The sequence below is a fragment of the Coturnix japonica genome, chromosome 15, assembly GCF_054131305.1.
Source record: "Coturnix japonica strain WE chromosome 15, WE-NBRP24, whole genome shotgun sequence".
In the NCBI taxonomy this organism is placed as follows: Eukaryota; Metazoa; Chordata; class Aves; order Galliformes; family Phasianidae; genus Coturnix; species Coturnix japonica.
Genome location: NC_140677.1, coordinates 3,928,107 through 3,954,809, shown reverse-complemented (window position 1 = coordinate 3,954,809; position 26,703 = coordinate 3,928,107). Strand labels below are relative to the sequence as shown.

General features: G+C 43.7%; 1 protein-coding gene across 14 annotated transcripts in view; it reads right to left on the bottom strand.

Annotated features, from left to right (window-relative positions):
• The window catches only part of FOXP1 (forkhead box P1), a 338,964-nt gene that overhangs the window by 278,119 nt on the left and 34,142 nt on the right, over positions 1–26,703 (bottom strand). For 13 of the 14 annotated variants that reach the window (XR_014934558.1, XM_085516176.1, XM_085516193.1 and 10 more), the window contains exon 2: positions 22,560–22,686. The exons of the other annotated variant lie outside the window; for it this stretch is intronic. The gene's annotated coding sequence lies outside the window, so the exon portion shown is untranslated. The remainder of the gene's footprint in view (positions 1–22,559; positions 22,687–26,703) is intronic. 14 annotated transcript variants of the gene reach the window in all.

Below are 26,703 nucleotides of genomic sequence, written 5' to 3'. Positions count from 1 at the left end.
AAAAATATATATTTATTTTAAAAAGGCAAAAACCCCCACAACCCTACAATAAAAAACCCCAATCTGTAAGTAGTTCCCCAATAAGGTGACATCTGCAGCAACATACATTTTTAGAGGATGGCAGGATGCAGCACAGCCCTTACTGCCACAATCTGCCACCGGACCAGCATCACGATTGCCTTGTAAGTGATCCGGAGTTACACATAAGTATTTAAGAGCAGGATTTGGCTTCAGACACGGCATGAAAGCAGGAATAGGGAACCATTGTGCTGCCTGTTTTCTCACAGCAGATCCCAACTAGCTTTGGCTACGGATCCAGCGCTGTGAGCCAATTTCAAGAAAAAGAGACTTCAACCCTTTCCTTTCTCTCCATTCTGTAATCTCCTCCAAGCACGCCGCCCCACAGCCCCACCACTGAAGGACTTTCTATTCTCATGCTATCTCATTGATACGAGATTACTCCCCAACCACATCAAACCCCGTAACGCCGTGAAAGGCAAAAACGCTGCCTCAAGAAAGAGGCACAGAGTGGATTATTTTAGTCTTGTTATCTAAACAGCCCTTTTAGATTTATGTAAAAAGTAATGCAATGTTACAGTAAGTGTTCCTCCCCTGGGGGCAACTTAGCGCCTATATGGATTAAATGTACATGCGTAAACACTCGTGAAAGCTAATTATACTCCTGAAAGCACCCTGCTCTTACCATAGCATAACCCCACAAAATAAAAACACTTCAGAAATTTCAGATCATAAACAATGCTGTCTCTCATGTCTGAAACTCTTCAGAGATGTGCACTTGAGCATTCCAACTCCTGCTCTTCTGAGCCGGGTGGGTACAAGCTGCCTAGAAGCGAAGCCCACATGGAACACTGCACTTGATGCCTTGTCTGCATGGAAAGAACACCAAGGAGGGATCTGAATTTTGGTGGGGTTTTTTCAAGTGAAATTGTGCAAAATTTCATCATTTTCATTGCTGTTCAACATGTGAAAACCCCACCTTATAACGAACACAAGCTTAAAGCAATATCTTCCAATGGACCGTTTTACTCATTCTACAATTTCTTACCCAAATTACACAGGTATAATTATTTTGACACTGTAATGAAAAGAAAATGGGATTTGGGCACTGTGGGTTTATCTAATAACACTATTTCTTGCCAGACTTCACAGCACTGACAATCACAAAGAGCCCTGTCCATTCCAATAGGAAATATTTGATTTTACTGTATGAACATTATTTATTTTCACCAAGTCGCTATTATCAGAAAGGATATGATAGCTGAATAATAAAAATGAAATCAAGAAATTCTGGTGTTTCAAGGCTTTATTTTTTTCTGCTCTCACTTTTGACATTTTCTTCCCCTGGAGAGACAAGATAAAGTGCTGTCATAAATGGGTGACTTTTCTTGTCAAATGACAGATTTGATTCTCCATGGCAACCACAAATCAAGGTGCTAGTCTGAATTAAAGCTTCTCTTAAAAGGCGTCTTTATGTTTATAAAATGAATTTAAATTAAATGGGTATTAGGTACAGTTTTTTACCTCCATTTATTTATTGACTAAGGAGCTCTGTACTGCATGGAGCATATTTGCATTTTAAGGAAAGACAACATATTGCACTGGCAGATGCACAAACAAAGCAAGTTACAAGGTCAGGCTACATATACTAGTTTACAGTACTATGAATGGTATACAGATGGACAGCAAGCAGTTAAGAGGTACTTAAATACTGGAAAAAGCACAAAAATTACCTACAGAGTAACAGATGAAGGAAATCTCTCCTCATTTCATAACACTGCTTTCTTCCATGCGCAGTTAATAGAGAGCCATGTAATTGTCACAAACAGAATGCCAAAAGGGAAAAAAAAATAAAAAATCAGATGCTTCATCCTGTGCCCTTATGCAGTCTTACTACTGAGCATGATACGCTCTTACAAATGGTTGTGGCTGTGACTTTCAAACACCTACACTGATCCCAGATTCCTAACTTCAGCTGCTCTAAGAATTCCCTTTCCAGAGGTCACAACACATCTGAACGTTCTGGGGCAGCAATGGCCCTGCCCATCCCACATAACCTGCCTTCTTAGCTCCCTTTTAAGAACCTGAAGTCCAGCAAACACAAACTGCGTTGCAAACTCTCCTGTATGTGCCAGAGAGGCAGGAAAAAATCTCTGCACAGAACATGCGAGACAGTGAACGTGAAGGTAGGGTCACACGTACATTCTTACACGCATTCAGAAGGAAGGAAACACTTCAACTTCTCAGGTAGTTTTGTTAAAAAGAAGAACAAATACACTGCTGGTTTCAGGAGGGAAAGTCACCATGGTAGAGTTCTGCTGGCTCTGCTCCCCATCCTAGGCAGCACATGCATTGGAGAGCTTCAGAGCTCTGCACTGTCACTGCCTTTCTCCAGAGTCAAGTGGCTCCGCGTTCACTGCCCTTGTAAGCTCTGCCAAATTTGATTTTAAGCTTCCTGAAGTTAAAGAAGGTTTATACAGTATTAACACCAGATCTTCTCACACATTTCTCAAGTTATTACACAGCCTTTTATCCAAAATTACAATTTTAAGCAGCGCAGAAAGCTGCCGTTCAGCTCCGCGGGTAGAGAAGGACAGAGGATGTCTTCATCCCTCCACATCACTCCTTCCATTTAATGTCAGGAAAGGGCAATAGAAGGGTGCCAGGAAGCGATAAATGCCCAAACCATTTCCCTGTGCCCTTACTGCAGCATCCCAGCACATCACTGTCCTGCCATGCAGCCGTGCCCCATCCTGCACAGGGTCCTCTGCTCAACCCTCTGGCCCCAGTGCCCCACCTGAAGGGCTGGGGGGTGAGCAACAGCCAGGCCTCCCTGCATTGCTGGGTAAACATTCACCATATAAAAATCAGAGGACACTCTGCTAATGGACTACTGTATAAGGAACAGCCCCATTAAAACATGGCTAATCCGTAACAGGAATGTGCATTTTACAGGGTAAGCAACTGAATTTCTGAGATTTTTATTGTGAGAAAAGAAAAAGAAAACGAGTCCACCTATTCTACTCGCACTGTAATCCGATCACTATGTTTATCCATGCCCATCACAGCACTGTATAAATGAAGTCCCAAGAAAGAGTCTGAGAAAATAAAATATGGTTAACTTCAAACAACACCTCCAGCTCAACTCCTGAAAATCCTTGGCACTTCTTGCTGCACACTTCTGGACATACTTGAGGTTAAGAGGCAGCCTCCCCAAGGTCCCTGCTTGTAGTAAAACTCCTAACTTAGCCCGGGCAGAGAGAGCAGTGCCCATGGCAAGCTCACTGCAGTACATACATAAGCCAACAGTGTGGCACGGGTGCTGGTTAATGCAGGAGGACAGGGAACAACGTCCACACCTTGTGCTCAGGTCTTCTCAACACAATGAGCAGCATGAAGGTGCAGCACTAAGATAATACAAGTCTCTGCAGAAAGCAGGGCATTCTTCCAGGCCTTCAGTGCCAGCTGACAGGAGGGATTTGCTGGACGAACAAGCAAAGGGGAACTAAGCACCAAAAGAAAAACTTGTGGCCACTGAAACTGTTACAAGAAATGAACTTCAGAAAAACTGCATCCAGATCTGCAGTTGCACTCCATTTCAACTCTAAGTGGAAAAGCATGGTCCTCAAGGAAATAAAGGCAACAAAACCCTGCAGAATGCCCTGCACTGGGGCTCTACATCCCATTAGAGCTGAGGCTGCCCCGGAGGCTGGTCAGGACGCTCCTGGCAGCTGCTGCAGAAGAGCTGCCCAAAAGACAGCAGTGCCACCACCTCCCTCCCAGCTCACATCCACTCATGCTGGGGATACAGCACTGGGTCACACAGGTGAGCAGACATACCTGAAACCCAAACAGGGCAGCTCCCTCTGCTGAGTCAAAGCACCCGGTGGGCATTTCTGGGTTTTTGGCAAGTACCTCAAATCCTCTTTTTACGTGTTGTAAAGCAACACAACGCACCCTTCCTATTGTTTCTAGTGCATGGCACTTCATTTTATTGAGCACAAGCTCAGCACTGGCAATAGCCATAAATTTTGCTACTCTAATACTATATGTTATCTGACGTTTCCTAACACTGAGCTCTGGGATTTGAGACTGACCACTCTTGACAGAGATGGATAGCTTGCGTAAGAGTTACAAAGAGAACAGCAGAGGCTTCAGTGTTATTTTAAGCAGGGAAACTATGCAACATACTTTAAAAACTGAAAAGACAACCAAGAAAATCCTTGGTTGGTAATCACAGTCAGGAAATGCCAGCTAATGTTTTGAGATGCTAGCTGCAAATTTGAAAAATGTTAAAAGCCAGCTTTGCTACCTTTAGCAGTGAACTATAAAGCTAATCATATATATTTTTGGGGTCCTTAACATGGACCAGATGGAACTACACCACATCTAAATAAAAAACATTCTCCAGCTTGCAGGCTGGTTTGAATTTTACTTCATTGGATAAACGTGGAAGACAAAGTTGCCAGTACGTTTTATCCTACTTAAAGCATGAAGCAATTAACAGGAGTTCAAAGATACCCTGTCATTCACTGGCTTCTAGATGTCATGCTGGAGTTCTCTCAAGTGGAAAAGGAACGCTGCCAACTCGAGACCTGAGGACTGCAATGAGGACCTGGTGGAAACAAGCCCAGGTGGAGCAGCTGCTGAAGGGTCAGGTTGGGGGGCTCCACTGTGCCTTCCTGCATCCAAAAAGTTCTATTTCTCATCTGTTATTTTGTTAGAAACAAACAACCAAAAAAAAAAGTCGTTTGGGGATACTTGATGACAAGGTATGGAAACAGGAGACACAAACGTGCAAGGTAAATAAACTCAAGAGAATAATCTCCAATCTCCTTTTAAGTTATACAATTATTTACTTGTTCTTCTTTGAGCAAACATAAAAGACTACCTCTCCCAGGCTCCAGGCATTGTTACCATCAATTAACTAACAATTCCATAAACAATAAAAGTATTACAAAAACAGCAGCACATCCCCACCTACACATTAGCACCAGTCAGCAAAAAAAAAAAAAACAAAAAAAAAACCTACAAACAACACTTCCTACTCCTTAAATTCCCAAAGGAAACTCCACCCCAGCTGTGCAATCAAAAGTACAGACTTAACAGAACGCTGCAAGGTTAAGTGGCATTTTTAGGTGTTACTCGTAACAAAAGTAAAACCATTTCAGAGCGGAGGGCGAGCACAAGCTGGGAACTTTGTGGCTTTTCCACAAATGACGACTTTCTGCAGAGATGGTGTTCTCTGTTTCAGGATGCTGGGAGGTGAATGCTGGTTTCGATGAGAAAAAGATAACCACAGCAAATCACAGCCCAGACACCACCATTCGCACCCCAACACAGCAGTGAGGTTTCCCTGCACAGCAGAGCACATGTCAGCACCCAGCGCAGGAGACAGGATGGTGGGAAGGGGAGGACCGGCTGCTGCCTGCCCTGCGTCGCCTGCCACAAGCCTTTGCTTGCCTCTCCCTGCTGGTTTCTCAATGCTGAGCTCAGGTTCCTGCGGGTCAACACTGCACCGCCCAGTGCAACGCCTATGGGATGGCGCAGTCATGCAAATGGCACTGCATGGGCACAGTGTTCTTTTCTGATTCATTATGAATAGGCAGAAGCCATTTTAGTTAAAATTGTGTGAATCTTCACTCTTAGCTTTGGGAATAAAGAAAAAACAAATCTTGATCTCCCTCCTACTTCTCAGCACACCCCACATCAGCCCAAAGAGCCAACAGAGTCACTGCCCTGCTCTGAAAGTAGGCAAACCTACATCAGGCCACTACCCACAACCTACTGAAGTGCAGGTTGATAGGACTCAATGACACACACACACACAACGCACATCTCAGAAACACACAGGTCCAGCACTCAGCTCACTAGTCTGGGGCTTTCCTCCCAGGTATCTTTCCTCTGTCGAAGTTAATAATGCTTTGCCCAAAAAAAAACCACATTATGGAAAAATCCAGCTGTACCCTGGGAGTTAACATGGAGCATTTGGAGAATCAATTCAGTCTTTAAACCTGTGAAATACAAGAGTTTTAATCCTGTTCTAAGTGCAGGTTTCAATGCAAACTGAACTTCGAACCCTCAGGGATTCCTTTATAAGAGTAAGTGATACAGATGAGAATCTCCTCCAACATATAAGCAATAATAAAGCAAGAAGTAAATAGTACAGCAGAGAAGGGCGATTTATGAAACGCATGTGTAAGAAATAGTTATTTACCCTCTTAACAATCACTTTCTTCTTGTTTTATGTGCCATAAATGTAACTTTCTCCAAACAGCAACTTCTTAACAGATGTTTGTCAACTTCTGTCATTCACGGATGCTCAACAAAGAAAAACGTATACCTTTCTAATGAGATGCACAGCCAAGGACGGTTGTCACCATCACAGCACTGCTGTTGTGACATGTATTTCATTTTATTCAATACATAACGGGAACACTGTTTAATCCAGCAGTCCAAGCAACGTCCAAACAAGCATTAATAACGCAGCAAATAACTGATCATCAGGAGTTGGTTTTCAGCAAGATAAAGGGTCTTCCCTCCCCCTTTTAAAAATACCTTCCCATATAGACTCTAGTGAGGCAGGAGTGCAGCGGGCACACGTGCAGAGTGCCAACCTGCTCAGCACATCACAGCTGGCAGCCAGGCAGCAGGTGGGGCGGGTAAGGGGGAGGCAATTAGCATCACCGTGTTTCCCATTTTTCAAAGTAGATGGCAACTTCTGTCTCACAGACATGTACAAATTCACGTACAAAACCCACTGTGTAACACAAAGGCATCTGTGTTTACCAAAGTAATCATTATTGTTTAAAGCGTATTTTTTAGACCATTTAACAAATAACTCTAGCTCTGATGATTGTGGCGATTTTCATGATAGACTTAAACAGATAAAAAGTTCATCAGAAACATGTAGTTGCTATCATATGCTGAACACCCAGACAAGTACCATAGGTTAGGTCAGCCCTCCAACCTCAGTGTGTGCTTCAACCCCAGGCATCTCAGAGCACGGTTTCACAGCAATTTGGTTCCTTGTTCACTTGCAACCACAACTCAGAGCCATCCTTGAAGGCTTCCAGCATCAAACTTCCCAAACCAACATCACCAAGGTATTTTCCACTTCCCTCCCAGCAAACCAGCCTAACAGCAACAAGTACCTTTGGTGCTCAGGGCACAAGACAGGGCAGCGTGTGGTGAACTGCCACCTAGAGATGTGCTGTGGGCAGCCACACGTGGGGTAGGGAGCTAGAAGGAGCCGAGTCGAGACCCCACTGTGTGCTCAGTGATCATAAGATTAGTGTGCTTTTATTTAAAGCATTATCCGTTAACATCCCATATTACAAAAGCAGCACAACAGTATCGACATGCTGTCAATATTAATAGGAGTGTCTAATGTTATATCAATACTAATTTAATTTCTGTTATCTACAAGCTGCAGGGCCTTTCTCAAGAAGCAGAGGAACAAGAACGAGAGCACAAGAAGTGACAGAAAAGGAAAGCAAACCATTCCTTCAGCCTTTCCACCCTCCGATGGCACCATATTAGCACAATTACCCTTGGTTTTTCTTTAAGTATCAACGCCACCAACCAACCCCCCCAGCTTTTTTTCCAGCACCACCAGAACCTCCCCACCAGCTTCTTCCTGTTGGCCAAAAAGCATCTTTGCAGAACATTCTTCCTCACCAGCACGCACCAAAAAATCCATAAACTAAATTTGTCAACCATAGATTGCATGAGTAACTCACCCTTACAAAGCGGAGACCGTTCACAAAAGACTTCTAGGTCAGACGACAACCCACTCCCATCCAGACCCTAACAACTACATGTAAAACCAATGTTCTTCATTTAACAGGGAAAAGGTTTTGGGGATCTGTTGGAGGTAAAACATCTCAAAGATGCACATTTCAGCACAGTTCAGATAAGTGTTCTGAGAGCACAGGGAAGGACAAGGGCTGCAGGTGCAATGGGGGCCAAGGGGCCGTGTGGGAGATGCCCTGTGCTGCAGGACTGCCACTCTGCCCTGTGTTCCCCATCACTTCCAGCCCGCTTCAAAAGGGAGAGGAAGACAGGTCCACAATTACAAAGCGTCAGACTGAACAAAGTAATTGAGCTAATTATGTAAACATTCATTATTAATAATATTAAAATATCCTGTTTTGCATTTTCTTTCAGTGGCAAAATGAGCGGCATTGAAGAACTCAGAATTATCATCTAAGAACCGAGTACAAGAGGAAACCACCTAAAATGAAGATACAGTATCAAAGAATATTTTTCTTCCTTTAGCACCTGACTGATCCTAACTGTACTTGCTACAAAGCATTAAGTGGGGAAATATTCTTCTCCTTAAATACATTTCAAATAAGTGATTTATGGTCTTCAAAGTGTGAAGGAAAGAAGTGGAAAAGAGGAAGGTATTGGGGTAGGAAATTGGCTTCCCTCAAGATACTCTGTGATGTGTGACTACTTCCCATGGGTGAGTGGATCCCCCTCCCCAATTAATTATGATGCCAGTCTGCCAATCCTCACCGGACAGCCAGGTGCTGGGAGCCCACCCCATAGCAAACCCCTTCCCTGCGGCTTCACGTCACCATGCCAAACTAAGACAGCTGTTAGGACCAAACAGAGTCTGGACTCCCTTCAAAATACCTTGAGATACCAGTGATGAGCTGGGTGAGTGGCAGATACCACCCTGATGCTGATTGCTATCCCAATGAATAGTGAAATCCTCCAAAACACCAAAGCAGAAGGCAGCAAATAAATGTCTAAAATGTAAGTTTTGTCTTCACTTCCACTGTTGGACAGCTGGTGCTGTCCTCACAAGCCCACATCCAGGTTTACAAAGATTTCCACCCACACAGAATTTTACCTTCAAACAGACTTTTTTTTTTTGCTAACTATGCTCATTGCCATTGCACATATTAACATTAATCAATGATTGTGAAAAATCCATGTCTGTCAGGTTGCAACAACTGAACAGATCAATACAACAAAGGTACGATGACAGAAGGACCAACACAATAGAAAGGCGCTATAAAGGAAGGGAAGAAGATTGCTTACCTGCATCAGAAGATTTCAGGTTTGCAGAAGAAAGCTTCACCAAGAGATCTCCAGAAAGAAAGCCTACCCTGGTACCAGTCAGCCCTTAAATGAGGTCTAACAGGGGTGGAGCCAGGCTCTGATCACACAGCTGAATTGCCTTCACCTGTGCTCTCAGGGCAGACCAGGTCCTTCCCCCAGATGCTCAATCAGTGGTTCAGGCTGTGACTCAACAGTTACCATACAGAGCTTGTTTTCCAGAATAACAGCAAGAAAAAAGGCAGAAAACAAGGGGGAGCTCCGCGTCCCTGGAGAAGCAGGGACTGTGCTGCTGCTGCACAAATCACTTCCAGGAAGCTGAGGTGGGAGCCAGAAAAGTATCTTAGAAAGAAATAAAAACAGGAAAGTAACAAACAAGCAATGCAATAGGACAAACTATATCATGGGAAGCCAATCCAATTGGAGTACCATAAATGAGAAAAGGATAAGAAAAAAATTAGGAGTAATTGCACAAAGATTAGTGTAAGAGAGGTAGCTTCCTACCAGGAAACAGGGGTTGAATGGTGTGTGTAGAGCTCAGTCCAGGACCTTGGAGGAGGCAGGAAGAAATTACAAGGCCTGGTGATGCAGTTTAGCCTGCAGACTAAGAAAACAAGTTAGTGAGAGGCTTCTGGGAATGAGCACCCACCAGGGCAGCCCTGAGGAGAAGCATCCAGGGAAGATCTGCAGGAGAGAATGAATTTGGTTGTGAAGGTCTGCTTTCCTCTTTAGAAGCTCCAAACCTGGCTGCTAGGACTTCCATACACAAGGATGCATTCTGTCCCTGTCTCCAGGCTAGATTCGGTCCTCACCAGCCCTCCCGCAGTCCATCTCCATGCGCCCACCGCTCAGGGAGCAGGGCCTGAGGCAGGAACGCAGATGGGAGCAGCCACAGCTCATCACCTGCCTAACGAATGCCAGCCGCCGGTGATTTGTAGGCATCCAGAAGATTATTATTTTTGAGAGAATGAAAAGAGGAGCACCAGCTTAAGGTGCTGTTGATGAATGAAGATGAAAAGAAGGTTTTAGGGTGAGAAGTGTTTGTCTAGTGTGACCTAAACCGTTCAAACCTCATTTGATAGATGATGGACATTTATTCCCTGCTATGTGTCATTTCAAAGTCTGAGGTTTATATTAAACGAGGAGTCCTGTCCTTCTTAGTTGCTCTGTCTTCCCCGCAGTTTAGCACACAGCACAATACCTGGAAATACAATCATATTTAGCTTTTATAATAAAGTCATATGGTCACTAGTAGTACATATTGGAAGACACATTTTATTGTTTTTCATTATGTAATTGTGTGCTTCATTGCTTTTCATCAGTTTTTCCTTGTTGTGGGAGGTGGCACAGCATAGGAAAACCATTTCCCTGGGGCTGCTGCTCTGAGGGCAGCTCACTGTGCTCCTACAGCACAAAGCAGCCCTGCTCTGCTCAGCCTTCTCCCTGCAGAGGAGTCCCAGGCATACCTTCCCAGGTCCAACAGCTTATCAGGTACACCTTCCTCTTCCACCCCACAAAGCTTGTCACTGCTCCGAGAATCAATCTCCAGTTTAGAGTTAAAATCAGGATGCCAAGCTGCTTTCAGCATCAGAGAATGGATTTTGGAAGCCCTGCATTTAAAGCTGGCTGCTATCCTCCCTGCCAGCCCCACATCAGACAGCTGGAGGGCTCAGCACGAACAGGGGACTCCCAGTTAAAGACATAAGCAGAGAGATGATGTCCCCCAACCAATTCTGCTCCTTTATCACTCAGTGGGTTTCATCACAGCAGGATGACAGCCCAGGAGTTAACACTCATGACTTCCCCCAAAGCACAAGGAAGGGAATCCAAGAGAAAACCATACTGCTGATGGGGTATCTCCATGTTGCTGGAGCTAACAGAGAGGCTCCTGCAACTGAAATGGAAATGAGACCTTTCCCAGCCCTGAGCCCTCCTGAGCAATTCCTCCACAGGCACTAAAGCACCAGGAACAGGGCCAGGATTTGTCTGGAACCACTGCAATCGCCACAGGAGTTGCAGAGCTGCACCAGCACAGCAAAGGCTGAGAATCAGTGAATAAATCTGGAGGACTAAATTGCTTTTCCTCCTTATATCCCAAGAAATTTTGCTCTGGATTTCAGTTTGCAACCTTACAGGACATTCATGTTTAGAAATAAATAGTCTGTAATATGTACCAGGTTTTTTACAAACAGCCAATGTCATAGTTTTCAATATGAGTGTTCCTTGCTACTAAGAGACATGATCATACAGTTACAGAAGTTTACATTCCCATATGTTAAAAGCAAACACATTATGACAATAAATTATTCCACTAAACTATACTTGATGTGATATGCTCCTGTTTAGAACTCGCACAAAGCACCGCAGCATTTAACCACCAGTAGACCCACTCATTTACCACATCTATACCTTCAAATGTGCCCTTAAATTTGTTTTCCCAGCACTTGCTTGCTGAGATTCTTCTTAATGTTGCTTTCTCTTGAGCTAATTTTACTCAGATTCTCAATCAGAAAAGAACACCATAGATTCACTGAAACTGCATTTCCTTGTCAGGACAGCGAAATACATCTCATCCCGGTCCTTGCCACAAGTCAGTTCAATCCACTCCTTTCCCCAGTTGAGGATACCACAGCTCCTCCATCTGCTGTCCAGAGGGAAACACCGTGGCTATGGGATGCTGTGACCTCCTGCACCCCAAACACACAGACCTCTGCACCACCAGCAACAGGCAAATCCCCACTGCAATGCATCTGAGTCCTTGAAGACCCCACAAGTGTGCATCCAAGCTCAGAGCAGGAAGCCTCAGGTTACATTCTATCACTCTGCTCCATCTCAATACACTTTTAAAGCTTTAAAAAAAAAAATCAAATTTCTATTGAATTTCTCTCTACACAGCTGCATCTGTAATGAACCCCCATAAAAGTTAAAACTTACATTCAGTAATCATATGCAATTGAAACATCATAAAATGAGAAGTCAAGGAACTGTATGTGGGCTGCAATGACTTGTCTTATTGTATTCATTCCCTTAATAAATATATCTTAAAAATAACCTCACAGTCACACATTTGCAATATAATATAAAAATAACACTGGATTCAAATTATTAAACAGGTAATTTAATAGAACGAGAATTGAAATGTAGGACAGTGTGCAACTTTATGCCATAGGAACAGGATGATTTTAGCCAACACAACTATTTTTCTTTTTTGCGTTATCTTTGCATTTATAATACTACACCATCCCCATAACCTTGACACCATAGTCACCTTAGTAACAAACAAGGTGTAATATTCACATATAACTGAAATCCCAATAGGATATCTGAGTAAAACAAGAATCAGAGGTCTCTACTCTGTTGCCTTAGCCATGTACATGTAGGCTGGCAGGATTTAAAAACAGATATATTTGCACAGGATTAAATCCACTAATATGAACTATTTAATTTGGAGTACTGTAATGAAAGAGAAAGGTCGGAGCCACCATCAGGGCCCAGAAGACCTCCATCTCCACCTGCAGGTACAAGACACATTTTAACACAGCTTTTATCTCTGGAATAAGCAGTTTCTGCTTGGCCCTGTGCTAGCTTCAACCTAAAGCATGAGAATTTATATTCTTCTAGGTTGCAAAAATAAATAAAACGAATCTGCTGCCATTTAAGGTATGTGCAGCCCAGCCTTGCTTCCTCTTCTAATAACTCTATGCTCAGAGCCCCATGCCTGCAGCACAGCAACACGTCACCTCCTTGCTGAGGTGGTGGCTGCCAGTGGCTGTCCCCATTTACCTCCCCCCTTTACCAAGTCCCCAGAAAGTGACCCACACCACAAGTGAGAGGTGATAAGGGCCTGGAGAGCAGCATGGGGCACAGCCACGGGCAGAGCAACCGAGGACACTGCAGACCCACACAACTCCAAACTTCCCAGGACACACAGGAGAGAATTCCAGGCACACCATGGCCACACAATGGGAACAAGGGCTGAGCAGAACACAGAGACTTACAAGTTTCTGCAACAACGTGCAAGTCTCCAACATGTGGTCCATAACGTAGCTGTTGCCATGGTAAATATTCATGTTTAGTGAAAAGTGTTAAATCTTGTATCATAAGTTAAATCAGCTGCCAAGACACATTTTCACAAGTAGGGGAATTTTTGTCTTTTCAGAATGGAATGTTTTTCAGTTGACATTGATTTTTCCCTAAAATAAGTCCCCCAGAAAGGAAGCCAATCACACGTGAGGCAGTCCAAGATCTGAATTACTCTACTCTTGCTCTGAATCATCAACAAGTGTTGTGTGCTAGTGCGTGTGTGTGTACAAATGCACAGCAGCTTCACAAACCCCACCCTTATACAAATGAGAAGCTCCACCACTCATTAGGAATATTCAGCTAACAATGCCAATGTTAACCAATGTTTCGTATCTTAGTCGATGACACTTTAGCAACTAACTCTTCTAAGCAGAAGCATCTCAAAGGAAATATTTAAGCTTAACCTTCCCTCGTCTTTTCACAAGTCCAGGGCTCAGCCCTGCGCCCAAATACAGTTGCTTATGTAGGTCAAGGACAGAAAGAGGCAGAGGTATCCACTCCCTCTTATGCTTCTTGTTCAGTACTGCAAAAGAGAACAAATGGTTTTAATATAATTTCATAAAGAGACAAGTTAGAATTAATGCAGAATTGTCTAAAAGTCCTTGTTGCTATTATTCTTTGAAAAACTGTTGCAACAAAATCTGTTATCGGTTTATCATCTGCAAAATCACATGCGTGTCCTTCTACCCCTGAACTACTCAAAAATGGCTCATTCTAGCAGCTAATGGTTAATTTTCCCATATTTAAAGCAAAATGCATTTCCAATGGAAGGTTCTTTAGAATAAGAGGGAAAAAAAGCCGGTCAGTAATTAGCTCTCCTTCATTCTGAGCAGTGTAAATAACTCCTCTGACATCAGAGCAACAAAGCAGATTTGTTCCTCAAGTCTGAATAGCAAAGACAAAGCAGTCACCTGCTCTGACACCCTGCAGCTGAGATGAAGGCACCTCCAGCAGCATCTCCTGCTTCCTCTGCAGCCTAACAGCAGGTAGAGTTCCCACTGCACATATGAGGAGGTCCCACGCCCTGGGCAGCCCTGCTACGGTCCATCATTCCTCACCCTCATCAGGTTTTCCTCTCCTCTCCCTCACTTATTGTCTATAACCACAAGGTAGGCTTCACCCCGCTCATACCTTCTGCCAATCCTTTGCCCGGCACACGTGGATTCCCTTATTCTTTCCCCACCTCTAAGCAGCAACAGCTACAGCCAGACACATCCTCATTTCTACGTTAGGAAATGCCTCTGATTCCTCCTCCTCTCCCTACTGTTGCTCCACAATGGTTTTGCTGTGCCCTGTGGCAGATTATCTCCCCACACTTCTCAATGCAGCTTCACCTCTCCTTCCTTCTCCACAAAAGGCCTTGTGGACATTTCCTAGTAAGCAAGCTCCCGCTCACAGCTCCTGCCTCCTCCTCAGCTGAGACCAACCCTACCAAAAGACTGAAGCATATTTAGCACTCCCAGCTCTCTGCCTGTCTCTTTCTCTTATTTTTTATGGTTCAATGTTCTCATTCTGCCTTCCCTCTTCCTTTCTCTACCCCACTGCTACAAAAAGACATCTTCTGTGACACCTTAAAAAAAGACCGCTGTATTAACATGACTTACGCTGCACGGTATTTTCAGACCAGCCATTTGCTAATGTCACAAACACAATTAGGAAGTCAGGGAAAGAGCTTACAGGAGCAGATGAAAGCTGCAGAGATAAAACGGAAAGCTTTTACCTGCCAAGCTCTCAGGTTAGGGTTCTAGGTTGCCCTCGGATCTAATAAAGCCATAAAAGAGCCATATTAAGGAGATGCAGTCCCATTGCTGTAAATATCAGGCATGGCTTTTTTCATCTTTACGCAAACAGAGATCTCTGCTTCCACGCTTGGCAGGCTGCTAGCCATAGTTGGTTTGAAATCTCAATATATTGAAAAAAAGCTCAGAGCATTACTGACAATTAAAAACAGCTTTTTACACATGCACAATAAAGCTTCTCTTGCTTTTAAAAAAAAAATAATATGCATATCCATATTACCATCATAATAAGTGCCACAGAGTGACATGATATGATTGAGTATAATGGCTCCTTTGGAGCCATTATGGTCGATCAGTAAATAATACACTTTTGAAATTGTCTAACTACATATTTACACTTGTCAACTCTCATACACTTCAGTGACAGAATTTAAAAGAAACACTGTAAAAAATCTCCAAGAACATTAAACCACAAAAACATTACACTGAAGCAGACTTCAGGTTTGAATTAAGCCCATAAAAACCCGGAAACCCATGTGACGGCCGAGCCTCGGAGCACCGAGGGCAGGGTGTAGGTGAGGGCTCTGCCCCGAGCCCTCCTGCAGGCACGTGCTGCTCTGCTGGACGCCATTCTCTGCTGCTTAAAATATATACATATATGTATTTTACATCTAAAAACCTGCACCTCTCTCTTGTTTGTTTAGACAACATGCTCAGTTAAATCGAGCAGCATTCGTTTTTCCCTCTTTTGGAAAAGCCTCTGCTAAGGCACTGGAGTACTGCCTAGCTGAAACACATGGAGAAAAACTTCAAGATTTGACCCCAAAAAGGCACTGTCAAAACAATCTTTAAACAAACCTGACAGCGGAACATTAGTGTCCCAAAGATTCACTCCATGTGGAAAAAAAAAAGAAAAAAAAAAAAAAAAAAGGAAAAAAAAAAGACTGGAAAGACGCTTCTTTTTTCTAAGAGTAAAAATAATGGGCTTGGCATTGGCTTTTTTATTCATAATTTTGCCTCTCTTTCTCAGCTGCAGTTACTTTTACTCAAAGCAGTGGTGGCAGCAACTTGATTGGTTCCAGTACAGCTCTGCTGAGAACAATAAGCACAAAGGCACTGATGCTGTCCTCCCTTCTGCAGTGGTGCCATCCTACACCCCGCGGCCAGCAGGATGCAGCCCGGTCCTGCGGTACCTCCTGCCAACAAAGGTCCCAAAGTGCTTCAGATACTCCACACTGCAATCCCGAACTGGGCTATTAAAAGCAATGATGGATATTTTTTCTAGAGCAAAGGTCTTGCTGGCTCAGCAGGGCAGGCTCCCAAGGCCATCCACATACCCCTGGCAGAAGGGAGCTGCCACTGCGTTTCATCCCCAAGCATAGACTGCCCAGAGAAGCTGTGCATGTCCCATCCCTGGAGTGCCCAAGGCCAGGCTGGATGGTGGGTGGTCACCAGCCCATGGCAGTGGTTGGAACTAAATGCTCTTCATGGTCCCTTCCAACCCAAGCCATTCTACAACTCTATGATTCCAGCTCTCCCCTCTGCTAGCTGACGATGAAGCAGTCTCCCCATTTGCTCAGAATCTGGGCTCTTACAGCCACTATACACAAACACCATTCTCATGACAAACAACTCTGTACTCAGTTTCCTTATGTATCTGAAAGAAAGAATGATCTCTTCAGGCTCTGCTAGGAAGGTGTATTAATGAAGACAAAGAGTATTTCAGTATTTCCCCAGGAGCAGTATTACAGTGACAGGAGGATGGCTTTGTCCTATGAAGCACCCCATGCTCCCATGCCACTGCTGCAGCAGTTCTTTGGGACCCCTCTGCAGAACACCCCTTGCAGCCCCCTGCACGCACAACTTCCTTAAAGAGGGGGTCAGGATCTGCCATCAGCTCAGGGAGCTTCCCCCACTCTCTCATTCCACCAGCCCTCCCTGGAGATGTTTGCTTTTGTCTACATATTATAAACCATGGAAGGAGTAAGACTTAATAAGCCCTGCTGCCTCCTCACTGTGTGCGGCGTCTGCCTGCTCTCACCTTACCCCGCAGCTCGTGCAAATGTCACAGTGAGAACAGTTCCTACATCTCCTCGGGTCCCCACAGTGATATAAGCAAAGGTAAACAAACTACCGAAGCCTGGGTATTTTCACTTCAGATGGGATGTAAATCAGAGGATGAGAGCATGGAATAAACCGGCAAAAAGAGGGCAGCTTATAAAAGTATCCTCCCCCAGTTCAGTGTTCCCTCAAGTGCAACATAGCTGACACAACTTCACACTAAGGGAAAAAAAAAAAAGACTAAGAGATGTAAATATTTCTTCCAATGTCAAATACATTCTTTCTTCAAGATGTTTGGCCAACTCTCACAGAGAAAAGAATTTCCCTAGCAAAGGCAGAAAGCTCACCAGGAGATCAGCCACCATCAGAGGTGCCAGGAATGTGGAGAAGCTCCACATGAGACCCCAGTGAAGAGACGAGAAACTCCCATGGGTGCTCATGATGGGACACCTCACTGCACTGATACGTGGGGTACAGAGGTGCCCAGCTCCTGAAGGACCTCACTTCTCAGAAAGCAACCAGAGCAGGAGTCTCAACCCAGGGCTCAAACCAGAAAATGACTGTTCCTGTGCAGAGCTGAAAGCCCCTGAGAAGGCAGGTTTTTAAAAGCAGCAGCTCCAGCTCCCACCTGATTGCTTGGCCAGTGGGAGCCCCAGGCCCACAGCCTCCTCACACCATTACCTCCTGGTAAGAAGCTACATGCACCCACTCTCCCTTGCTTGCTTTCTTAGTTAAAGCTCTCTGGCTGCCAGCGCGGAAATGAGCCTGCCTTGCTCCACCTTTCTCTCCATTGCCTTGCTGTCTGCGAGGACTGGTGAGAAAATGTTTCAGCTGCTCTTACACTTCCACAGCTCCCATTTCCTGAGGCCATTACAGGAACAAAATGCTGTCTCCCATCTCCTGCTGATTATAGCTTTATCAGATAATAGCAAGAAGCAGAACTGATCCTGTAAAGCTGTTACCAATACCCAATGGTACCTGAATGGCAGTGACAGAGATGGTGCTTGTTGCATTCACCCACTGACAGGCAAAGCTGGAACAGCAGCAAGGCACCACAGCCCATCTACTGAAGAGCCTATCATTACTTTAACCTGCCATGAGCAGTTTTCAGCTTTTCTGATTTTCAATGTGCGTGTTTGGCTGGCTTTTATTTCACATTCAAGCCTGCTGAAATGCCAAGGAGAAGGAGCCTCCTGGTCCCTGGGAGCGTGTTTTCTCAGTGCTGGCTTGACACACAAAATCTGTTTCCTCAATTATGCCTTCCCTCTTACCTCTTTTAGATGGGATGGTGTGAAAACACAATAGAAGCTCTCGAAAATAAATGCAAGGAAGCTGAGAAAGCTGTTCTTCAGATGATACATAGAGTCCTTGGCTCACACGGTTTGAATGCCACAGAGCTCTCATCTGCCCACCAGCTCCATGCCCGCAGGAACCTGACCTGCTCAAAACAAATACACGCCCCTCCAGGGAATTCCAGCTACAAGATCTACTTTGCAGGATAGCACCCTGCATCCAAGGTGCTGCTGTACAAACACACACAGACTCCCAATTCCATCACACCACGCAACACATCTGCTGTGCAGGGCTCAAAACATGTCTTCAAGCAATAGCAGTAGTAACTATGAGATTTCATCTCTTTCTCAAGCCCTACCAAGCTGGAGTGAAGCTTTGTAGATAAACGCTCTGCTCAGGACCTAAAGCTCCCCGCCTTCACACAGCAAAAATCTCTGCCTGTTGAGTGATTTGCCAGGATAATGGATATTATTTGTATGGGAAAGCAGATCACTTGAAAAACTGTCCTGAGTAAATCAGCATAGCAAAGTTACAGCTCGTTCTGCTACCACAACAGAAACTCTGTATTCAGTTTCACAAACATCAAGCAATGAAAATACTAATACAGCTGGTCTACAGAAAAGTCCTCATTTGAGGTGTGAGACTATTTCTGTACTTCAAAGGCGTGAAATTCCCCTTTCTCCTGCTGATAAGAAATGCCCCTTGATGCCCTGTCTCCTCCAGGACACAGCCCAAGTGGAAATAATTTTCAAAACTAATATGTATACAGGGTAACATGGTTAACATCATCCAATGAATTTAGACCCACCTACACAGCATAAATATATCTAGATAAACTGTCACCTTCAGCAGAATTCATTAAAATAATGTTGTATCTTCCTTGTTAAATGTAATTTTTTTAATTGAAATTTAATCTTACTGTATTATTTGGTAGATTTTTAATTGACATTTGTAGTAATTAATTGGTAAGCATTACAGCTTTGTCTGAAGAATTTAAAACTAAATTTGACATAGAGATTGGCCAGCCACTGCTGTGAGGTGCCTGCTGGGAGCATTTCATCATCCCCCCAGCCCCTCCTGCTGATCAGAGGTGGGAGATGATGGTCTCTTTCTTACAGTCATGAATTACATTACTAATGTATTCCATTACCACCACGCAAATGTCATGTTAATTTCTGATCATCATCAAGTCAGACAATGGTTTTCACGCTGGCACCCAGCCAATTAGCTATGTGGAAAAATATTCAGCCAATTATATAACTTGAATTAGGTTAAGGACTCAAGAGAAAGCAAAATAAACGCTTTGAAAATACTTCTGAGATAAAATGTAAGTTGACACTGTCTTCATGTGCTATAGCCGATGTTATACAATCTGATAGGCAGCTGCCAACATTCATAACTGTTTATTAAATCTAGCCTCTCTTTATGGTGGCAGCTAAGATCTGTATTTTTACCAATATTAGGTTCATTGTGTTATGAAAAAAAAAAAACAAAATACTTAGGAGCATTCACACCAGCTTATAAAACATATTATGTAGTTTATTAAATTGTTAAAATTGCTTCTCCCCTCCTCCTCTGCCCAGCACAAAGTTCCAAACAGGAAAGTTTCAGAACAGCAAAGTCCTTCTGGAGCCACGGCTGTCTCAGCAGAGGCACTTGGAGGGCAGAAGCGCGGAGGCACCGCTGTTCCCCAGCTGACCCCTCTGCTTCCTGCCCACCACCCTATTCAGCAGGGCAGGGCTCAGCAGTCAGGCTGGGAGAGCTCCCAGCACACAGACCCTTCAGGTTTGTGGCGCACACAGTGCTGCACGATGGGGTTTTTAGTACCACCCCATCTCCTTGATTTGTTCCGTTCTTAAGTCAATTTATTGTACAAGCATGGTTATCTCCAATTTAGAAACGTACACAGCACCAATTCCTTGACTTTAAAAATTCATAACGACGAGCCATTTGTTAAAACCTTTTACCGTATCTTTCTGTTTCATTTTCCTAGGTGTTGCAACGAGGCAATTGACTGTTCTGGCTGCTTACCCTAGATGACCTTTGTCTGCCATAAAATGGTATACAACTAGATGCTCCGCTTCAAATAAAGCTCTCGTCTCTTCGAAAGGCTCCGAGTATTCAGCCAACACAATCAGCAGAAACCACATTTGGTTACTCAATAAGCTGGAAACTTCTAAAACGAGCAAGGCCGTGAATGAATTCTTGACATCAGGGACACTCGAGTGGGGAACAAGAGAGAATACCAAGAAGTGGCTCTTGCTGCAGCTGGAGAAAGGATCACTCCTTTAAACTGAACTCTCAAGGAAATGAGAACAAAAACTGAATTAGCTCAACACGTACCCTCTACAGTCAGTCCATTGCTAGGCAACTTCCCATCTCCTGATAGAATTATGGCGGAGGGCTGGCCATATATCAGGGTTAAGATGAACATAAGCACCAGTGTTGGCCAACTGCTCCTTTCCAGTGGGACTGTTCAACGCTTGTTCATTTCATATTATTATTTGGCAATATTTTCTAAGCACCTAGAGAGTCTAATGCATTCAAAAGATATTTTAAAGCTATTATGTGACATGAAAATTTTAAGATAACTGGAAGTAAGTGAATTTTATGGTGAACAGCATGAATCTTTTCCTTCGTTCAAGTCAGCATCTGGAGGGAGTTAACAATCCTTCCTTTTGCTTTTATTTTTTAATACAGAAGCTATCCAGGGGGCACACAGCTCGCATGCCTTGTCTTTACACAGGATGCCAGTCAGCCACAACTCCGTATCTCCGTAAGTGAACCTGTGGGGTTAAGGGGATGCTTCAAAATACCCTGGTACTTCTGTTTGCTGCCACTGAGACTAGGCATAAAGTCCCATTACAAACAGTGCCACGGTGCTATCACAGTACTCTGTTTTTGGCCTCTAATAGTGACTCGAGCAATGAGATTTGGACTCCAGACATTATTTACCAATATTGGAAATGTATCAAGCATATGCACGGGCTGCCTTGAATAGTGGCATGTGCCTTGTATATAACCCCAAGTTTCCTATGCATGCTTCATAGGAACAAAGAAATAATTAATTAACTAACCAGCGTGATTAAAATCAATTGATTCAAATGCTACAGAGCAGTGAGAAATTCTTGCATCGCTAGGTAAGGCTGGAATTGCTCCCTGCTTGGGGACCTTGGTTGTATCAGAAGGTTGGTAATTCAGACATGAAGGAATTGGTAAGAATCTTTCTCTTGCATGCACGCTTTGAGCTGCCATATGGGTTTATTCAACTGTTTACTACACCAGTCGGTAAAAACTGCACAGCTATTATAATCTTTGCTAAATGACATGGTAATTATGCTACCTCTGGAAAAAAAAAGAAAAAAAAAGAAAAAAAGAAAAAATGGAAAAAATAGAAACTTAAGAAAAAAAAATCACAATTCACTGATGTGTGAATTTCTCTGTTTCTGTAATCTCTGAAACGTAATGCACTTTCTAACACACAGAGGGATATTAACATTATAACAGAAACACCAATTTATTTGGAGAAAAAAAACAAAAAAACAAAAAACAATTTATGCTCCCATTTCCTATGGATTTAATTACCCAGATCTCCTAGTTTGTAACAAATTCTTACACAGATCTTGCAATTCTCTTGTATGATCAGATTTCCCATTCCCTGCTCTTTTTATCTTGTCCAAGTTGGCTGTTGGAGTATTTCTCCCTTTGTCCCCCCATGAGGAAGGCAGCCAGGCTTCGCAGCACATGCCATGCTGAGCGGGGCCGGCTCTCCTGTGTACCAGTGACACCATTTTGTCACTGGGACGTAAGTGCAGCAAACAGTGGAGCTAATTATTCGTTGGCAATGGCTCCTCTGAGAGCAAAGCCTCTGACACATGATGGAGAGGAGGCCTCTCCATATTCATATTTAATCATTACATGAATTGCACACACAAGCATGTTTAGACCCTGTCTGTATGGCTCCAGCTCTGGGCAGCGGTTTTGCATCACTGAACTCAAGTTACACTACCAAACCCTCAGCTCACAACTTTACCGAGGCCTTGAGGGGATGGTGGGAAGAAAGCAAGCAAGGCAGTCTATTTTCACTATTGACAGCATTTGGTATCATGGATATTTCAATGCAATTAACGTATTTATTCGAGAGGTACAAAATAGTGGTGACTTGTTTATGAACACAGACATTACAAAAAAAGGAACCCCAAATCCCCACCATATCAAAAAGAAAAGAAGAGTGAGGGAAAGAGACTGTAAGAAAGAGTTAGAGTTACTGCAAACATGGCTTTGGCGACTCACCAGTTTTACTTGCAGGCATCACACATATCCACTCATGACTCAGGGCAAATATGGGAAAGGATCGAAACCCTTATCATGGCAAATGTCTGGAAGCTGGAATCACTCAGAAAAAAATGTTCTCAGGAGACTGAAAGACAAAAACATGTTTTAAAACTTCACTTAGTTAGAATCGTATCAAAGCACACCGTTTCCCTTTGAAAATAAAAGGCAGTTAGAAGTGCTGGAGGTGTGGGGAGCGTTACAGGAACATTTCCACATATCAAACATTCCTCTATCACACGGCAGAATTTATTTTGCTTTAAATGAAACTGAAACTTACAGTATTAAGAACGGTTTTTAAAGATGCTCTTATTTCAGATTCTCAGTTTGCTCCTCCGACAGGCAAGTTTACGTTCATTCTAAACACCAAAACGTGTCAGCTGCCAAACCCATATTCTGCTCAAAAACGCTGCATGGTTTCACAAAACTCAGATACTTTAACCTACTTTGCATGATCAAAATACAACAGTCTGAATTTCTGAAATATTTACTCTCAGCCTGCGCTTGCTGCATCCCGATAAAACCTTAACAAAATGTAGAATCTCTTGTTAGCAATAATCTTCCCTCTGAGATAAGGGTAAACACATACAAAAGCTATTTGATGTTCAGGGTGAAAAGGCAAAATTTGCAAACATCAGTTAAGAAATACCAATTAGTATGTTTTTTTTCCCCAGCTATTAGTAACACAGATTGAATTTAAGCCTAGCTCAGAGGAAGCTGCTTGTGGTACAAATTAAATACCCATTTCACTAATAAGGGTATTTTAAAAGAGAGGTGTATTTTCTCCACCGACAAAACATCCACGGTGAGTATGAGCTGATATTGAGAAACAGGAGCAGAGGGCCTGAGGTGCATGAGCACTGCACCCATGGAATCAGGTGGGATTTAAACAGCAGCTCTAGTGCCTGCTGCTCTGATGGATGCACGGGCACGTGGGACAGCCTCTGTCCTATAACCTCCTGAGGAGAAAACAAGCTTTGCAACAGAAGAAGGGTCCCGAGGGACTGGGGTAGGAAAAAATATGAAGGCAGAAATCCCAAGGGCTGCCTCTGCCTTCCATTCCCTGGTGCTCTCCCTCCGGACCATCCCCAGCAGAGTGGCTGCTCTCAGCCCTCCACATGTACCAGCACTTAGGCAGCACCAAGGACCCAACCTGGGGCACACAAGCATCACAGCAGCCTTCCTCAGGAACACCTGCAAGTTACTGTCTTAGCAACAACCGCACCGAATTTCAGAAGGAAAAAAGGTGGAGTTCTTGGGTTTTTTTTTCTTTTTTTTTTAATATACTTCTCTCTGGCCTCAGGGCTTTTCCCATTCTTAGCTGAATGCAATACAATGGCTCAAAGATGATCACAACAGTTCAGAAACCTAAATATAGGGATTACGCGACCCTATTATAAAACTGTGCTGCACAACAAAAATAGATCCAAAAGGGCCTTTCAAACACCTGATCTGCTAAACACAGCTTCTTTCTCAGAGGCTGTGAAATACCTGCAAACCAGAGTGACCTGCATCCTGCATGAGCTTTATTTTATTCATGAGGAGCGAACATTTTAGAGGAGCAAGCAAACAGTGCCAGAACACACATCCAAGGCTGTTTGTTACTGCAGACGGGCACGGGGCAGAGCACGGCTGCACCTACACACATAGTCTGTACCTATCACATCAGCTGAGTAGCCTGCACACATCATACATCTGGAGGTGTACAAGGGAAGGAGCCCAGCAAGGCCTGTGGACATAGAAGCTGCTGGGGCTCCTCCATGAAGCACAGCCTGGAGAGCCGGGGACACGGCACGCACCGCCTGTGGGGAGAGAAACGCTGGGGAGATTGGTTCTGATAAACTGAAGCCTTTAATGATCTGCCCACGCACTCGAGTTCGATCTGGCATTGACAAATTGAAGCTTTTAATGATGCGCCCACACATCTGAATTGGACACTCCTCTCCAGCAAGTTTGACAAAAATAGCCTGCTGGGTTGGAAACACCAGCTCTCATCAACCTGCAGGGTGAGCAAAGCCAAACTGGACCAACTTCTCCCACAGAAGATTCCCTGACAATTCCTCAAATACTGATCTTCCCCTGCACTGCCTCACTCCCATACACTTTCAGCCTAAATAAGGGCTGATGAGACACAGCAGCTTCAGCATAGCTGGAGTACAAAGTCAATCAAACCTTGAAACGTGAATCTCGGTTTCATTAATTCCAGCAATCACATCGTTTTTATTATCACTGTATTAATCAGAATAGGAAACCTATTAGTCTGCCCCCTACAAAAATTAATCTTCTCAATATTGAACAGATTTGAAAGACAAGTTTTAATATTTCACTACTTAAATCTCCATGGCAAAGGTACACAGGTCTGATGGTGCTACAACTGCACCCCATCAGTGCGAGGCTGATCCTCACCCAGCAGGACCAAGCTGGTGGGGAACACAACACAACCAAGCTGGTGGGAATACAAACACATGGCTGGGAGACTGAGGTGTGCTGATGGAACAGACTGAGATATACACACCTTGGGGCTCTGCTTCGCAGGAGACATTTCAAAGCCCCATCAAAGGTAAAACTTCAATGAACCTCTCGCATTAGGATGTTTATTGACTGCAATGAAACTATAAATACTGTTTTCACTAACGATTTCTTAAAGCCATGTTGCACAAAAGAAAACAGGTTCAACTCGTACATCAACGTCTAAGAGACCGCTCCAAAATAGACAACTGTACGAAAAGTTGTGCCCATGTATACATATACACAAAACTGTTTTTAAGTGACTGTTTTGAATTAGAATAAATCTGTGTTCCACCAATTAAGCTTTGAATGCATGGCTGATACCATTCTCTATCTGAAACAAGCGACACAATAAATGCAAAAATTCAAATATTTTAGAGAAAATACTTGGAGAGTTGAGACATTAATTTTGCCATATACAATCTGTTCCACAGGGATTTAAACAAGCATTATTGCCACCCTGGGTTCATTGGAATAGAGATGAAACCACCATCCTTTCCTATTTGCATATTAAAAAATACACGCCTTCTTGATACAGACTACAATACAGCCTGTCTAGAGGAGGCAAAGCCATGAACTCAGCACAACCTTGCATGGAGTGCTGCATTCTAACTGGTTGCAAGTGGAGACAAAACACAAGTGCAGACAAAATGCTTGCTTGCTCGTCCTCGGAGTTCTGTGGGCACCCAGGGAGAGGGGCTGGAGCAGCCACAGCTCCCCAGGGCCCCACCTCGGGATGGGGCTGTTTACCAAACACCATCACTGCAACAAAAGAAGAGCAGCAAGAGCAGCCTGCAGAGCTCTGCATCCCAGGGCGTGGGCACCAGGGGATGAGAAACAAAGAGATATTTAAAACAGCAAACAAGCAATCACAAACTGCAACTAGAACAAACAGCCCAACCAGAACAAACAATCTAACTAACTATATAGATATCTATTTATCATCCCTATTCTTATCTCAATCTCACATGTATTTGATTTTAGTTTGAGAAGCTCTGCAGTTTCCTAACATTTTTCAACATGGATGTATCTCCAACATAACTTTAAAAAAAAAAAACACAAACCACAAAACCAACAGTAATTGCCACCAGAAGCACATGCCAAAAGCATCCTTAATAGGACCACAAAGGCTGCATACAGGAGGAACTCGCTGTGAGGAAAGGTAACATTTGTTCTCCCTTTCAGCTGGGATCCACCTCAACTTTTTGATGTCGGCTGAAGCTTTTATTTGCAAATAGAGCAGAGCTGCTTGGGATGGAGGGCTCCTCCGGAGCATGCCATGTGGCCTGCACAGATGTTCCTTTTATTCCCGTGTCCCACAAGGCTCTGTGGCTCGCTGGTGTTAAACAGATTACGCAAGTAGAACACTTGATTTTGCATGTCCCCTTTTTTTCCAACAGTTGTCTAATTTACTCAACTCATTCTGCTCCCCCCCTCCCTCCCTCCACACACGCTGGAGCAAGCACACAAAAATGAGGCAGAAGCAAGAAAGTTTCTCCCTCCACAATCAGAATTTACAGAAATGCTGAGCGCCTGCAAACGAAGTAGGAACGCAAAAGAACAAAGCTCTTATTTTGACAGTAAAATAACGAGCTTG